We start from the raw sequence: 15,056 nt of genomic DNA, 5'->3' as shown, positions 1-15,056 counted from the left end.
GCAGCAGCTGGGTGACATCATTGGAGTGGACCAATCCCTGAGACCATAGAAGAAGCCCAACTGGAGCAGCAATCCAAGAAGAAACCACAGCAGTAGAGACAGCAGCATGTGCATCAGCCAGTGCCTCTCTTCCCCACCAACTGCTGATTTCAGTTTCATTTATTAAAAACAGCAACCATTGCACCTCAGCCTCTTTCTTCTCCCCTTGTAGCCTTTGGTTCTGAGCTGCAAAGGAAGTGGATTGAGATTCTAAATTACCAAATCAGGATGGCAAGCCGGTGAAGAAAGACGTAGGCCGGACAGATTCAAAGTCGATATTCTGAGGCATTTATCCAGGTAGAAGCAGCTTCTTGCCAGATAAGTGTACTCACTGGGGCCAGCCACTGATCGTCAGAGGCACTATGCAGATACTGCTGCTGAAAATCTTTCCTCACAGCTCTGGCACTATTTGGATAGTACTTGGGGCCAGGGCAGGATTAACCTTCTGGTGAACCCTAGGGAAACAAGCATGTTGGGCCCCCATCATAATACAAATGCATTTTTAAATTCCCACAAATAGAGTCCCATGGGCTCTCACTGCAGAGGAAAACCATCAGAGGATGGCACAGCAGGTAAGAAATGCTGCTCACCAACTTCTGCCACCTGGAAAACAACGTAAGGGACTGGGTAAAATACACTTGGGTTCTGTGGGCAGCACAACCATTCCTTCTGCCAGCAGCTTTCTTACCAGGGCAATAATCTACCTCGGCAGCCATTGAGAGGGCCCCTCCTAAATATTTGGGCCCTAGGCACATGCCTAGTTTGCCTATGCATTAATCCTAGTACCACCAATATTTAACACCAGAACTCAGATAATTATCCTTTCAAGTTAGATCAGTAGATTAGCTTATCAGATATCGATGCTAAATAACAATGGCAACAGGATAACTTCTGGCACCCGCCTTATACCTGGGTACAATCCGGTGCTGAATGGGTATAAATTTAAACACCGCTGTGAGCATTTGAAGTACACGCTAACGTGATGTTTACAATTTGGAGAGATTGTTTTTCTATTTCCAGTACTGTTATTCTGCTGCAGGTACTGGTTTGGGCACTGCCCCAGCTACATCCCGTCTGTATGGGGAGATGGGGCGGGAGTCGGGGTGAGAATGGAGAAGTCCACTTGCTCTCGGTTTGGAAATCACTAGCATAGTAACATAGTAGATGAGCCCTGCATGATTCATCCAATCTGCCCAACAGTCATGTTCATTATCAATTCATGATTAAAACAACCCAATTTATTAACATTTTGCTCGCTAAATTCAACTTTAAGATATCCTCCCCTCCTCCATTGAGATACACAGCACCCACACTCATAGTATATGATATGAATGTAGTGTAGAATACATATACTTGATCCACACCCAAACTGCACCCCATTGATCCTGAGTATTACATGCATATTCATTGTGGATATTGTGAAAACAAGACTGGCTAGGGAATTCCCCAGGACTGGCTTGAGAAGCACTACACTAGACAACATGTGGTCTTATTCCCCTTGCATGGACCCTCTTCTAGTTCAAATGAAATTCATGAACAGCCTACATATCTCAGGGTTTTCAATATGGAAAGCATCTAAAACCCTCCTCTCAACACTCTCCTGTAGGATTGTAACAACTTCCCTTATCTCCCTCTATCTTTACCATATATCACATGGTGTAATATTTCCAAAATTATCTTGCATTAGGTTGGCAAGTAGTTCCCCATAATCATCCAGGAGAATTTAAATTCTACATCCATTGACACCATCATGCACCCTTATCCTCGGATCCGTTGTGTTTTCTTTGGCTTCTTAAGACATGGGTAAGGCCCAGAACAGGTCAAAATTTCTCGTGAAGCATTTTTTTAGAGGAGGTCTTCCTAAAGAGTCAAATATTTCTCTATGATGCTTTGCATGCTCTAGTGTTTAACTTAATGTTTCACTTAAGTGGCTCCCAAATCTGGTCCTGGAGGCACTCCAGCCAGCCAGGTTTTCAGGATAACCACAATGAATATGCATAAGAGAGATCTGTATGCAAATATCTCTCATGAATACTAATTGTGGATATCCTGAAAACATGACTGGCTGGTGGTTTGGGAACCACTGGTGGAAAAATAGGGTTGCCAAATAGAGCCAGATTCACCCGACAGGGTTGATCCAGTCCTGGACTTACCCAGTTCCATTTAGGGACTTGTGGCTCTGATTTCCCCAATGGATTCCCTAAGAAAGGCAAGGCTACAAGTCCCTGCATGAACCGGGATAAGAACAGGACTGGATCAACCCTGTCGGTCGAATCTGGATCTAGTTGCAACCCTAAAAAAAGCATGATAATTAAGGATACCTGAGAGCACCTATTAGTTATGTAATTCAGCTCTTTAAATGCTTCATTGGATTTAATCTTTTATAACTTGTGTCCTTTGTGTGGGGAGAGGAGGACATCTGTGTGGTGTAAATCATAGACAACACTTTATATAAAGATAATTAAGGTAGGGCAGTTTTAAAGCAATCATATAACACCTAAACTTGCTTTTTTTGTTGTTGTTTTTCTTTTAGATTATGGTGGGTCACTCACCCCATTATCCTGGTTTCTGCTGATTTTAGTTTGCATCCTCCTGATCATGGTGTTATTCCTGTCCTATAACAATAGGACCCAGTATTGCAAAGCTATGGCAACGTTTCTTCAGATAAGGCAGGCCGCTTTCAGCTGCTGGACTTGGTTTATAAGATGATAACCAACGTTCGGTACATTTTCACATTCAGGACCATGCATTGCTGCCAGAAAAGAGGTTTAAGTCATATAAGGCCGGGTTTTATATATGGCGAATAAAATCTAGGCACATCCAATTCACATGCCTAGTGGTATTCTATAAGCCACATCCACATTCAGATGTGGTTTATAGAATAGCCAGGGCTTTTTTGAAGGGGTAGTAGGGGTACTGAGTATCGGCACCTTTTCCATTGTCTGCTAAAATTAACCCGTGGTCCCCAAGGTTTAATGAAAGATTTCAGGCTCTTCACACCAATTCTGCCTTGTCATAGATTCTGTGACTGGTTGCAGGGGGCTTGGCTATTGAGGGGTGGGTCTGTCAGTGATCACCCCACTTCAGAAGGGTGGCCTGGCATTTGAGTACCGGCACCTTTTTCGCTAGAAAAAACACACTGAGAATAGCGCATAGGCCTGGGTGGATGCGGCTGGTGTAAATACCTGCGCTTAAATCTAGGCATGCTCCCCTAATTTCTATAGCCACGCACATAGATGTGATTGATGGCCCCACTCCTCCCATGACCACGCCCCCTTTTTGGCTGCATGTGTGAGAATTTATGCACGCCGTTTTTTAGAATATGCCTAAGAAGAAGTGCGCATAAATTCCAAATATGCCCAATTAGTATTGATAATTAGTCATTATTGGCCAATTATCAAGTCTAATTGGCTCATCACTTAATTTAGTAGCGCACATAAATTGGCCGCACGCACTTATTTACCTGCGCTACTTGTCTCCCCATATCTGGAATCCAGGGGATAATGTAACATATCAGAGCGAAAGAGTTGCTGTGTAGAGAGAAACAGAATGTCATCTGGAGGAGCAACCAAGGAACAAGAAAATCTCATGCAAAGGTACAGTTTTCGAAGATACCAGAATTTCCCAGCTCACCATGCAAGCTCCGGAAGGAAGCTGTCTTTGGCACAATGAGTATTAAGAAGGGCACCAGCATACAATTGGAGAAATGAGAGCCATACCTACATAAGTACATAAGTATTGCCATACTGGGAAAGACCAAAGGTCCATCAAGCCAGCATCCAGGTCACAAATACCTGGCAAGATCCCAAAAAAGTACTAAACATTTTATAATGCTTATCCCAGAAATAGTGGATTTTCCCTAAGTCCATTTAATAACAGTCTATGGACTTTTCCTGTTGGAAGGCGTTCAAACTTTTTTCAAACTCCGCTAAGCTAACCGCCTTTACCACATTTTCTGGCAACGAATTCCAGAGTTTAATTACACGTTGAGTGAAGAAACATTTTCTCTGATTCGTTTTAAATTTACTACATTGTAGCTTCATCGCATGCCCCCTAGTCCTAGTATTTTTGGAAAGTGTGAACAGACGCTTCACATCTACCCGTTCAACTCCACTCATTATTTTATAGACCTAAAATACCCTGGTTTAAGAATGAGGTTCATTATCATGGTACATGTCTAGTGATATCTAGTGAAGCTAACCCTGTTCTAAAAACCAGCAATGTTTCAAACCAGATTAAAGAAGATGTTTAAACTGTACAGTTAAAAGATCCCGGATTCTTCTTCTTCTTGGCCTGTGCTCGTTTCATCTCCTGATCTGTCAACACAATACCAACTTTTGTTTTCCTTTTTTTTTTCTCTTTAATTTCTTCAGCAGTCCTGGGTTAAAAACATTTGAGATTGGACATGTAAAAATACCTTTTCCTGTGAAGTGTTAATGTATTTACAAAACATCACTGTGGAAAAAAATAGCCACCTTCCTTTTACTGGAAATGATACAGTCACCCATGTGAATCACCCTTCTGAAGCATTTCTCCTAGCTCGAATGTCTGGAAACAAGCACTAAAGTTCATTGAGACAGTAAATAGTATTTGTCTAATATCATAGATAGCAGGACTGATGCTAGGTTAATTACCAAGGCACTCGTTTAATCTTGGGAGTTTCATTCGCTCCATAAACCTCGTGAGTTTTGCTTGCACAGCGTAGGAGATCAGGGGAAACTCCTTCCAATTTCCTTATAGCTTGTATTCAGTTAGGAAGCATGTATCTATTTCCGTGGGTACTCAACTGCAAATTATAGCTTTGCATAATGCTACACTCAAGTGTTTACAATGAACTAAAAAATGCAGTTCCACTGCAGCGATGGTCACCAGTCGCACTGGGAAAAGCACTCTTGGGCAGTTCATTTTATGCTATATTTTTAATTATATCACAGCAATAATTGGCTAACATGTTTTTATATATTAATGGCACCTTTAATTTTTCTGTAGTGCCCGTGAAAACACAAATCATTCTATGGCGGAGGCTACCTTTCTGAAGGGAGATTTACGGGGTTTTACTATCATTTCCAAATGAACGGCTCTGATAACAGTGTCCCAAAAGCATAGGAGAAAGATCTTGCTCATCTGATAGTCTTTGCCATAAATGGAAAATAAAAACCTACAACAGTGGAAAACGTAGGGATGAAGGAAAACAGAGCAGCAGACAGAGATTAGGAACAACCAGACACAAATGTAATTATATAGCAAGAGAGGTTGTTTTTTTTTTGTCTCTGTTCACCAGAAGTATTGTTTTCAATGGGTATGTGATGCACTCATAAGCTCCTGGAGAAACTGAAGATATTTTGGAGAAAATGGGATATGCTGTACTAATAATATATATTTTAAAAGGTATCCCAGTTTTATTTGGAGCAACACATAGTAAATGACTTTTACAAATGTATGGAAAAGTGATATTCAAACCATATGTAACTCCTAAACAACTGAACTTTTCAAACATTTCTCAATCAAGTGTCTTTTATACATGCTTGAAGACAACCAGAGAGGGAATCCAAAGAGCAAAGAAACAGAGGAGCCGGGGAAAAAACACACACCAGGGGCCTCCAAGGGTGGATAATTGTCAAATCTTTAATGTAGGACCCGACATGGGTTGTGTTTCGGCATAGCATCTGTATCAGGGGTCAGCCTTGGTAATACAACTGGGTGAGATACTGTCAAAAGCCCTAATTTTATTTATTTATTTATTTATTTATTTATTTATTTGGGATTTATTAACCGCCTTTATGAAGGGATTTACCCAAGGCAGTGTAGAGAAGATACAGTTTAACATAAAAGTTACAATTTTGTTAACAGCATAGCAATATAAACATAAATTCAATAAATGAGGTAAACTTGGAAATGGCAAATTTAAACCTAATAATAGGACTAACATAAAACAGTATCAGAAACAGGGCTTTTTTTTAGGGGGTACTTGGGGGTACTGAGTACCAGCACTGTTTCCATTGTCTGCTAAAATTGACCCATGGACCCCCAAGTTTTAATGAAAGAGCTCAGGCTGTACACACCAATTTTGACTTGTCATAGATTCTGTGACTGGTTGCGGGGGCCTGGCTATTGTGGGGTGGGTCCCTCAGTGATCACCCCACCCCTGAAAGGGTGGCCTGGCATTTGAGCACTGGCACCTTTTTGCTAGAAAAACACAACTGATCAGAAATATACACATAGAACAGCACTACAGAACAAGCATATACAGAAATATGATAGATGTCAGCAGAATACAAACAATACCTTAATAGACAGCATAGAATAACATTCAAATAACATAGACAAAATACATCGGCATAATACCAAATGAAACACCTAATAAGCACATATTACAACGTTCAAGTAACAGATATTATCTAATGCCATTCCAACAATACAGCTTACTATGTAGTCGAGGGGCCAAGTGCAGATATATAGATGGGGACAAGGTGGTTAGTTTAGAGTTGATTGGGATAAAAGATGGTGACTAACGTCAAGGCAAGTTCTTCATACAGTTAAACAAAATATAAGGAACTGACCTATAAGGTACAGGGTGTGCAGCAAGCTAGTCCAAGTGCAGCATAAATGTATAGTCATTCACCATATGTATTAAAGGCTTGGGAGAAGAGCCAGGCTTTCACCTGCTTCCTGAAGTAGAGGTAGTCTCAAGTTAGATGCAGCCATTCTGGGGGTAAGCATGGGAGCAAGGCTCGCTGGCTGGTATCACATCGTACACCTTCTTTTGGCGAGGGTACAGACAGTGATGCTTCTTGAGAGGACCTTGAAGGTCTCCAAGGTGTGTAGCGGGCTAACTTATTCTTGAAGTACTGTGGCCTTTTAAGGCACTCACCACACAAGTACAAGAGAATTTCTTCTCTGCTTGTGTGGCAGTTGACTTCCTAAGAACTTTTGACAGTATCTCACACAGTTGTCCTACATTAATGATGTGATGTTTACCCACCCTTGGAGGCCCCTGGTGCTTTCATCTGGCTCTTTATACATATTTGAAATTTAAAAAAGTGAATATGGTTGTTTGCATTTGGTGGTATGGTGGTCATTTACTAACACCACGTAACACACACTGTAAGTAAATAACCCTACTAAAGATTTAGCCACATGTCCACAGATTCTATGTATGGTGCCCAGAATTGCACATCCAAATTTGTGCACGCACTTAAGGTGTGCGTGCATATTAACAAGACAATTGTTAATTTGCATGCACATCTTGCTGCTAGCCACCAATTATTGATGTTAATTGGCACTCATTAAAATTTGTGCATACATCTGGCTGCTTGCTATTCTGTAAGGGGCCCTTTTATTAAGCTGTGTAGGCCCAACGTGCATCAATTGTGAATTACTACCCGGCTACCGCGTGGCCCTTGTGGTAATTTCATTTTCGACGCGTGTCCATTACGTGTGCTGGAAAATATTTTTATTTTCTGGCATGTGGACGATAATCAGGTGGTAATCAACATTTTACACGTGTAGACCATTACCGACCAGTTACCGTGTGAGACCTTACCACTAGGTCAATGGTTGGTGGTAAGGTCCCAGACCCAAAATGGACATGCAGCAATTTTCATTTTGCCGCACGTCCATTTTTGGCAAAAATATAAAAAAAGGCATTTTTTTTTGCAGGTGCGCTGAAAAATGATTCTGCGTGCGCCCAAAACACGCGTCTACACTACAGCAAGCCATTTTTCAGCACGCCTTTGTAAAAGGGCCACTATGTGCACATCTCAGAAGAGAGTATAGCTGTGGGCATGCCACGGAGTGTGCATGGAATTATAGAATATTACCTCAGCGCACCTCACACTGCACACTGCAAAGGTCTGAAATACAAAACAACCTATGCTTCCAGCTTCTCCTATTTAGGCACAAAACTTTGGAACGCATTGCCAAAAGGAGTGAAAACAACATACAATCATCTAAACTTCAGGAAATCACTAAAACCTACCTGTTCAAAAGGGCATACGCTTCTGACCCAACATAGATGTCAACACCTTGCAACGCAACATATCCAACGATCATAACGAACACCATTTAACCTTTCCTCTCTCTAATCCCCCTTATGCCTCAAAGAAATGGACCCTTTATACGACCACAATATCACATTGTATTTGTTCCCCTACCGTTCTTGGCGAATGCCTACGGTACTATGTAAGCCACACTGAGCCTGCAAATAGGTGGGAAAATGTGGGGTATAAATGTAACAAACAAACAAATAAATAAATAAATAATAATAATAACTCAGGAACTGGCATTTACACCAGGTTTCAGCAGGCATAAGTCTGGCACCTAAATTTAGGCACAGGAATCGATACTACGCATGATTCTGTAAAGGGCACACGCGCCCTTTATAGAATTGCGCATAGTTCTGATTTTATTTTTTCAGCACCACATTTTGAGCACATCTACTGAATCCAGCCCACGATGGGTTTTTCTGCAGTTCAGAAGGGACACCACAAAAGACAACTGTAAAGTCAGTCATAAAAGCTACACTACCCAGTATTTTCATTACACTTTATATACAAAGATCTAGAAAAGCATAAGAACATAAGCATTGCCATACAGGGACAGGTCAAAGACTCATCAAGCCTAGTATCCTGTTTTCCACAGTGGCCAATTCAGGACACAAGTACCAGGCAAGATCCAAGAACAGTAAAAAAGATTTTGTGCTGCTTATCCTAGAAATAAGCAGTGAGTTTTCCCAAGTCCATTGTAATATTGGCTTATGGACTTTTCTTTCAGGAAATTATTCAAACCTTTTTTAAAACCCTTCTAAGCTAACTGCTTTTATCACATTCTCTGGCAACAAATTCCAGATTGTAATTATGCGTTGAGTGAAGAAATATTTTCTCTGGTTTGTTTTAAATTTACTACTTAGTAGCTTCACTCGCCCAGTTAGGCACCGAAGTGCTCAACAGCCTTTCTGCCGCAGCTCAGTTTCAGACACCTCCCACCTGCTTTTAGGCAGCCGGCAGCTCTCCCGGGCCTCCTCCTACCTGCCTGTCTAAATGTTTCTGTTTTTTTTTTTTTTTAGTTCTGTGCGCCGCGAGTCGGGTCCTAATGTGGAAGTCTCGCCATGATTAAGCGCTGCAGCATGACTACACCGCTACTGCTACTTTCTGGCTAAGTACTAACTCCCGTCCAGTTTGGTAAGCTGCTCCTGACTCCTGAACGGTTTGCCAAACCTTGCTTGCTCCCCGTAGTGTGTGAGATGGTGCCGCGGCTGCAGTGCCACATGGGAAAGGCTTCCAGCTTCCGGCTGCTGGATGTGTCACGGGCGCGGCTCCTCTGCACTGTGCCTGGTCACTGGTGCCTTCGCTGGATGCAATCAGCCTCATCAATTTTCCCCCCCTCCCAGCAGCACCTTCCTGTGGCCCCACACGACAGGCACAGGAGCCAGCTTAGTGCTCTGCACCACCTGCCACCATGTGCAAGCAGCTGCCCAGGTAAAATAAATATATTTTTTAAATTTTATTTTAAATGTGTACAGGTTGTAATCAAAATGCTAGCTAGTGGGGGGGAGCTCATCACTGCCTAAGGCAAAAAAAAGGTATATGTAATCTTTAAATATGGCTTTTTTTGCCCTAGGCAGTGAAGAGCCCATCCCCATCCAGAAACCTACCATCACCAACGATAAATGTTAATATTGCCCAGGTTAAAATTTAAAAAAGGTTATGTGTTTCTCATATTGGTGGGTTTTTGGTTGGGGATAGTCTCTGCAGTGCCCTGGTTAATTTTTTTTTAAGTGTAGGTGTTTTTTTTTTTGGGGGGGGGGGGGGGGTGGAGGTTGGCTCTGCAGTGCCCAGCACATAAAAAAAAATCTTATATTTAATGAGGATGGATAGGGGGTAGGACAGGGCTAATGCCTAGCTATGGGATGGATGGATGGTGGGTAAGGGAAGGGCTGATACCGAGTACAGGGATAGATGGTGGTGGGGGGGGGGGGGTGAGGTAAAAAAAAGGAAGGCATTATTTTGTAGTACCCCAGGAAACACTACTCATACCTATATACATAGTGCCCACCCATATTAGCTCTGTGCCCACCCAAAATGTCAGGTCTGGCTACGCCTGCGCATGGAGGCATCCACTTAAGCAGCATCAAATGTATTGTACTGTTTTGAGATCTTGCCAGGTACTTGTGATATGGATTGGCCACTGTAGGAAACAAAACGATCAAGGCTACATATTAATAAATCATCGCCAAACGCTCTGTACTCTGAAATGGTGAAAAATTAGCATTTCAGTAAACGAAGTGCTGGAAACAGAAAAGGCGAGAGCAACACTGTTTATTTGGAATAAATCAGGTGCATGATTTACATTTTTCTATAGTATTCAAAAGCTAGTAACAGTGCTTTCCACACAATACTGCATACAGTAACACTGGCAGAATAAAAGCTACAAGTCTCAGTATTGTTCATCCCCAAGCAGCTCCATTTTATAATACATGCACTTCCTCTATAAATTAGAGATTGTCAACCCTGCAATAAGGATTTTATAGAAAAACTATCAAATAAATTGGACTGCAAGAAAAGACGCTGTAGCATTTAATAGGGAGATAGACAAACACAGTTAAAACAGGCTTACATATAATTAGGTTTTGCATTCAGAAACAAGAAGTTAGGATATCTGCAGATTCTATATAAGGCGTCTAAAATATAGGGGCATTGGAATAACGCATGTAGTGGTATTCTATAAACCGTATCTACAGTAAGATGCGGTTTATAGAATAGCGCATAGGCTGGGGAATATGTGAACAATTAGGCGTGGCCATGTACGCCACTGAAAATCTGGTGTAAATACCTGCGCCTAAATGGATGCACATTCTCCCGAATTCTATAACATCCATAACTTTGGTTGATGCCCCTGACACACCTACACTCCACCTATGGCCATTCCCCCTTTTCAGCTACGTGCTTTGGAATTTTCGTGCGCTTATGTTTAAAATATGCCTAAAATAAACACGCGTAAATTCCAATTGCCAATTAGTGATGATAATTGGTTATCGGCCAATTATCATCATTAATTGGCTCATTACTCAATTGAGTAGCACAGGTAAATTGGCTCCATGCACAATTTTATGGGCGCTACTCACTGTGCCTTATATAGAATCTGACCTTATAAATATCCAGTGAGATTTCTTTTAAAGGACTCTATACAATTCTGAAGACCAAGCCTTCAAAAATATATAAACAAGATGGAGTCTGTTCAGAGGATGGCTACTAAAATGGTTGGTGAACTTTGTCATAAAGTGTACTTCAAAGGTCTCAATATGTATTCTTTGAAAGAAAGGCGGGAGAGGGGAGATATGATAGAGACATTTTAATACCTATGTGGCAGTGGCGTAGCCACAGGTGGGCCTGGGTGGGCCAGGGCCCACCCACTTAGGGTTCAGGCCCACCCAACAGTAGCGCATGTTTAGTGGTAGCTGATGGGGATCCCCAGCTCCACCAGCTGAAGACCTCCCACTGATGGTAATGAAAACGCTACTCTCCTTGATACTGGCACCTGCGCATGCTTGGTCTTCAGCGTATGCCTGCTGCAGACTGCCAAGGTGGAAAGAAGCATTTTCCCGCCAGCTGAGATATTTTTTTTTTGGTGGTGGTGCCGGGGGGGGGGGGGGGGGGGGGGGGACACTTAGTGCCCACCCACTTCTTGCCTAGGCCCACCCAAAATCTGTTGTCTGGCTACGCCCCTGCTATGTGGTATAAATGCACAGGAGGCGAGTCTCTTTCAATTGAAAAGAAGTTTTCGAATGAGGCATATAGTATGACATTGAAAGGGGACAGACTCAGGAGTAACAGCTTCCCAGATGGGGTGGTGGAGAAGAAGGCTGAATTTGAATTTAAGCAAACTTGGGACAGACATAGAAGATATCTAAGTGAGAAGAAAGGATAGTAGAGAATAGTTGATGGTATGAATGGGCAGACTGGATAGGTGTCATTTGGTATGTTTCTTTGTTTATTTACTTGTTAAAATCTTTTTTTTTTTTTTTTGTTACATTTGTACCCCACGCTTTCCCACTCATGGCAGGCTCAATGCGGCGGGCAATGGAGGGTTAAGTGACTTGCCCATAGTCACAAGGAGCTGCCTGTGCCGGGAATCGAAGTCAGTTCCTCAGGACCAAAGTCCACCACCCTAACCACTAGTCCACTCCTCCATCACTAGTAAATACTGTAGGAATATGAAACAAACTTAGCCAGCATGGGCCCAATATCCAGCCAGCGGCGATCAGCACTTTGCTGATCACCACCAGCATTATACCCAGAAAGCCATGTCCAGGCTCTGGCATTGAATTTCTGGGTATTCAGAGCTGGTCAAAATATAGCTGGTTAAGTGTGATATTTGGCATTTAATCATCTATAAAGAACCTCAAAAATATATGTGGTTCTTTTTATGTGGTGAAGTGTCAACTTTTTATGTGGTAAAGTGCCAGCTTCACCCCTGGAACATCCTCAAAGTAGCTAACCAGGCACGGGTGCCACTGAAAATTCCCAGTTAGTCCCGGATAGGTGATTTCAACAGCCAGGAGCCTCTCCTGGCCATTTAAAATCATTCGGAATATCAGGCCTTATGATTTTAAAGGGTCCTGGCAACAAGATGGATGCCATGTGCAGTACCTCTTAGTTGACCCAACAGGTTTCCTTCTGCTCCTTCAAGTGTCAACATCAAACTACACTTTAAACAACAGATAAGAAACAGAACCTCAAATTATATAAAATGCTGTTTACTAAGTATGAAATAGAAAATAGACAACCTGTTATAGAATTACACTACCTGTGCTTAATTATAAATTAATACATGTTAATGTACATAAACATGTGTTCTGAATAGGAAACCTTCATAGTTGGATTCTTGGAATCATTGTTTTGAGTGATTCTTAAGCTCATAAGATCACACAAAAGTTCTTCATTCACATAACATGAGGTGGCGGTGCAAGTGGAGGTGGAGGAGTGGCCTAGTGGTTAGGGTGGTGGACTTTGGTCCTGGGGAACTGAGGAACTGAGTTCAATTCCCACTTCAGGCACAGGCAGCTCCTTGTGACTCTGGGCAAGTCACTTAACCCTCCATTGCCCCATGTAAGCCGCATTGAGCCTGCCATGAGTGGGAAAGCGCGGGGTACAAATGTAACAAAATAGATACTATTGGAGATTCTACATGGAATGTTTCTATTCCACTAGCAACATTCCATGTAGAAGGCTGCGCAGGCTTCTGTTTCTGTGAGTCACGTCAGACTCGCAGAAGCCTGCGCGGCCACATTGATGATCTGCAAGGGCCGACTTCTAGTGGAATAGCAACATTCCATGTAGAATCTCAAATAGTAGCAACAGTGGAGGAGTGGCCTAGTGGTTAGGGTGGTGGACTTTGGTCCTGAGGAACTGAGTTTGATTCCCTCTTCAGGCACAGGCAGCTCCTTGTGACCCTGGGCAATCACTTAACCCTCCATTGCCCCATGTAAGTCACATTGAGCCTGCCATGAGTGGGAAAGCACAGGGTACAAATGTAACAAAAATAAATAAGTTTCCCCAAAATGCTTAAAAGTACCCTCACAGGTATCATTTGGAGGTGCAGGTGTTGAGGCAAACCTTTTCTGGGCACATTTTGCAGTAAGACAGGAGCCTTTATACAGACAGATGTATTGAATTCATTCATCCAGACTTCTTAACACACTGGAAGGGGGGGGGGGCTATTCTATAAGTGGGCATCTCCTTTTAGGCACTCTGATGCCATGTGGTGAGAGCCTATTAATATATTTATTATATTTTTATTTATTTTCAGCACTTCATATACTGCAAGTGATTCCTGAGGCAACTATGTGATTTACAATTTCTATTACAGGCAGGGTTTTTTATTTTGAGGGGGTACTTGGGGGTACTGAGTACGGGCACCTTTTCCAATGAACGAGCTCAGGTTCTACACACCAATTCTGCCTTGTCATAGATTCTGTGACTGGTTGCAGAGGGCCTGGCTATTGTGGGGTTGGTCCCTCTGTGATCACCCCACCCCTGGAGGGTGGCCTGGCATTTGAGTACCAGCACCTTTTTTGCTAGAAAAAACGCAAAGATTACAGGCACTTTTGCACTGTCCCTAATGGGCTCAAAATCTAAGTTATATATTGTACCTGGGGTAATGGAGGGATAGGTGACTTGCTGAGGGTCACATGGAGCTGCAGAGGGAATTGAACCTGGCTCCCCAGGTTCTCAACCCACTGCTGATCATCAGGCAGCAGTGGGAATTGAGCCCAGTTCCCCAGGTCTGCAGCCACTGTACTAGCCATTAGGCCCCTCCTCCACTCAAGGCATCTCTAGTCCTCCTTAATCCTTCCACATTAATGACTAAGTAGTATGTCTACTATAGGGTGTTAAGCATTTAGGGCCAGATTCAGTAAATGATGCCCACAGTTAGGCCCCATTAAGATCTGCACTAAACGCCAATTCTTTAAAGGTTATTTAGTGCTAAGCAACCTTTATAGAATAACACATAGAACAGATTCCCATGCCCAACTTTGCTAAAACCTGGTGTAAATCATTGCGCCCAACTGATAGCAGTTGGGCGTGTAAATCCAAATATTCTATAATTTGGGGGAATACTGCTGACCCACCCATGTTCCTCCCATGGCCACATCCCCTTTTGAGTTGCATGCTATGGAATTTTGGGGTAGATGTTACAGAATAGCGACTAGGCCAGATGCATGAGGAAATCCAAATCGATGCCAATTAACTCCAATTATTGATTGTTGACACCGCGTTGCCTCATTAATTTGTATGCACATCTGCCCTGTGCACCTAAATTTGAGTACCCAATTTTGGGTGACCTTCATAGCATCCAGCAGGTAATGCATGAATTAGGGTCTCTTTCACAAAGCCACGCTATCGATTCCCGGTGCGGCAAATAAGAGGAAGCCCATTCAATTCCTATGAGCTTCCTCTCATTTGCTGCGCAGGAATCGCTAGCGTGGCTTTGTAAAAAAAAAAACACTTCTTCACGAG

The sequence above is a fragment of the Microcaecilia unicolor genome, chromosome 9, assembly GCF_901765095.1.
Source record: "Microcaecilia unicolor chromosome 9, aMicUni1.1, whole genome shotgun sequence".
NCBI classification, from domain to species: Eukaryota; Metazoa; Chordata; class Amphibia; order Gymnophiona; family Siphonopidae; genus Microcaecilia; species Microcaecilia unicolor.
The sequence above is the reverse complement of the archived record's forward strand: the minus strand, read 5'-3'. Positions refer to the sequence as shown.